Genomic DNA, 3,097 nt, shown 5'->3' with positions numbered 1-3,097 from the left:
GGGGGAGGCGGGGACTAGCGCTGCACCGTTAGACGGAACTCCCCTTCTGCCTTCTCGTCTCCAAGATCTGTGAAAGCAACAAACCATCAGATGGGACACCCGCCTTAAAAGACAGTCCCAGAGGCGAAAATGAAGCTGCAGGTGCTAGGCCTGGCTTTGGGGGAGGGGAGGTCCCTTTGTAGGCTGCCTGGTGATAGGCTGGGACCCCTGGACACTTGCCTTCTAGTCCTGCTTCTGTGACTTGCGGTGGGCTCTTGGACAGAAAGCTTCCCATTTCATTGTATCCTAGATGTCCCGTTGGGACTCACATAGGACCCTTCCCCCCATTTTACAAAGTTAGAAACTAAGATTCAGTCGAAGTCATTAAGACAGGAGATGGCAGAACCTAACTTGGAACCCATGGCCCTAGATCTAAGATCTAGTGAATGCTTGTTTTCCTCTCTGTCCAACCCGAGGAATGGACCTCGAAGTCTTTAAGGGCCCATTCTCTGGGTCTGGCATTCTCTGTTCTAAGGTCACTAAGGCTGGCTCTAACATTCTGTGTTCCAAGGATCTCCCCCCAGTTCTAGGATCCTCTGTTCTAAAGCCCTTTTCAACTCTGTCATTCTCTGTTCTGAGATCACTTAAAGCTCCAACATTCTATGTTCTAAGGATCCCTGTCACATTCACATTCTTACATCCCATGGTTTACTTTCACTTAGTTCTTTTTGGAATGTTGCCGACCATGGGTGGCTCTTCCTGTTGCTTGTATGCTCCAAAGGTTGGGTTTAGTAACATAAGGAGGTAAAGTCAGCTAGCATTTATTAAGCACCTACTATGTGTGCCAGGCACTAAACTAGGCTCTGAGGACATGAAAAGGGGCAAGGACCTCACCATCTAATGGAAGAGACAGCATCCAAAAGATTATGTACAAACAAGATCCACATGGAATAAATGGAAGATAACCTCAGAGGGAAGGAACTAGCATTGAGGGGATTGGAGAAGGGTGTAGCATGGGATGAGCTGTGTGATGTTAACCATTTACTTATCCTTCCTGAGACTTAGTTTTTTTTTCATCTTTAAAGTGGGGATAATAATGCATGATTTGCCTTATAGGGATAGACTGAAGAAAGCACTTTATAATCCATAGAATTGTGAACTGCTGCAATTATTGATCTCTACTAAGATCTTTCTCTTGCTTCATTGCAGCCTAGAGGTGACCCTGAGTTCTTCAGAACTGTGCTATGGGAGGAAAAGTTCTACCCAGATGGAAAGACTTCATGTGGGCCTGGCCTAGGTAAGTACAGAGAGGCCTGGTCATTAAAGGGTTATGGATCCAGGGTATGGATATCTTCAGCCATAGCAACTCATGAAGACCATGTACAAAGGCATAAAGGGGCTTTGATCCATGTTGGTGGAGGCAACATCCATAGTAGATACTGGAATTACTGAATTATTAATATTCTCACTAATAGAGGTAGCCTGGTATAGCAGAAAGAACATTGGACATGACATTAAAAAAGAAACAGGGTTCAAATCACAGTTCCACTGCTCATCTTGGACAAATTCCATCTCTGAGCCTGCATCCCCTTATCCTTGAAGTAGGGGCACCTGTCTGCACTGCCCACCTGAGAAGCACCTTGGCATATGATAGATAGAGAGCTGACCTCAAAGCTGGCATTTCAGATCTTGCCTCTGACACATACTTGTTGTTACCAGGGCAAGTCATTTAACCTTTGTGTTCTGGGCAGTTTTCTAAAGCTATACATTGCAGATAAGAGGCTGACCTACTGTGGTAGAAGGAGTCCCCTATCCTGATGAAATCACAGATCTAATTCCTTTTCCTAATGCTTACACTAACAATGCATCACTGTGTCTATAACCTTACTGGGGGTATCCCCTCCATTTGCAGATTGTAGACCCTTTGTCCTTTCTCATCATGTGAGATTCTTGTTCATATCTTTCCTTAGTTCTGAAGAGTCAATCCACCCAATGTGTAAGGCTTTTCTCTGATTCTTTCAAAATTTAGGGATACCAGAGCCTCACTCTGGCTGTTCTTACTTGTGTTCTTACTCAATATATGACTGGTCCACCTTCTTTTTTCCAGTCATTTTGATGGTGTCTCTCATTCTTCTCAGGTGCATGCCATTCTACTGCCTCTTTCCCCCTATCCTGTCTCTCTCCTTGGAGTCATGTGGAGTTGTGATTCTTGATCAAGTATGCAGTGCCATGATTTGCAGCTGTAGAATATCCTTAGTAGAATATCGATGTTAAAAAAGTTGGCATTTGCTTGGAATCCTTGTTAGAACTCTGAAGTTTCCTAAATGTACTCTGGCCTACTCTTTTCTCCCAATTCACTTTTAGGTCAGGCAAAGATATTTAGTATACTGATGTTCTCATTTAGCAGACTGCTTGCCCACTTGCAACATTCATGTCACACCCTGACAACAGGCATCCTCCATCCACTTGGTCTTTCCCTACTGGATTGGGTCAGTCTCTTTTGAGGGGCTATGAATATCATTGAGGTAGCTCGGTAGTATTCTGAGGCTTGAAGCCATCAGTATCATGTCCTCTACAAACCAGAGCATCTGGAGGGCCTCACGACCCACAGAGAACCTCTCCTTCATTTGGATTCCACGTAGGACAGCCATTCTCCATAACTTCACCTTTTGATGAATATAATAATTAACATTGGTGGATATCTACATTGACCTATTAATGACTTACAAGGTCATCCACATAAGTTAGGTAGAGAGGACAGATATTTTAAAGATGGGAAACTAAGGTTCAGAGGATTTAGTTTAATTGAGCAAGGTCACATGGCTGGCAAATGGTAGAATAAGATCAAATGAGATATTATTGTAAAGTAACTGAAAACTTTAAAGTTTTATGTACATGACAGCTATAATTGATTATGCAAAGCTCTTTGTTAATCTCTAGATGCTTTACTGATTTCATTCCATTATTTTTATTAGCAGAGAAGGGAATGCTCATGTTATTATAACAGTTTTCCATGGCAAACTATATCTTCACAATCATACAAGAAATTCAGAGGTTTAAGAGGATGCAAAACCTTATGGGTTATGTTTTTTGTTTGTTTGTTTTTTCTAGCATTTGG

This window comes from Petaurus breviceps, unplaced genomic scaffold (assembly GCF_028583685.1).
Source record: "Petaurus breviceps papuanus isolate PSGF00001 unplaced genomic scaffold, PetGlider_PUasm1.0 140, whole genome shotgun sequence".
NCBI classification, from domain to species: Eukaryota; Metazoa; Chordata; class Mammalia; order Diprotodontia; family Petauridae; genus Petaurus; species Petaurus breviceps.
The sequence above is the reverse complement of the archived record's forward strand: the minus strand, read 5'-3'. Positions refer to the sequence as shown.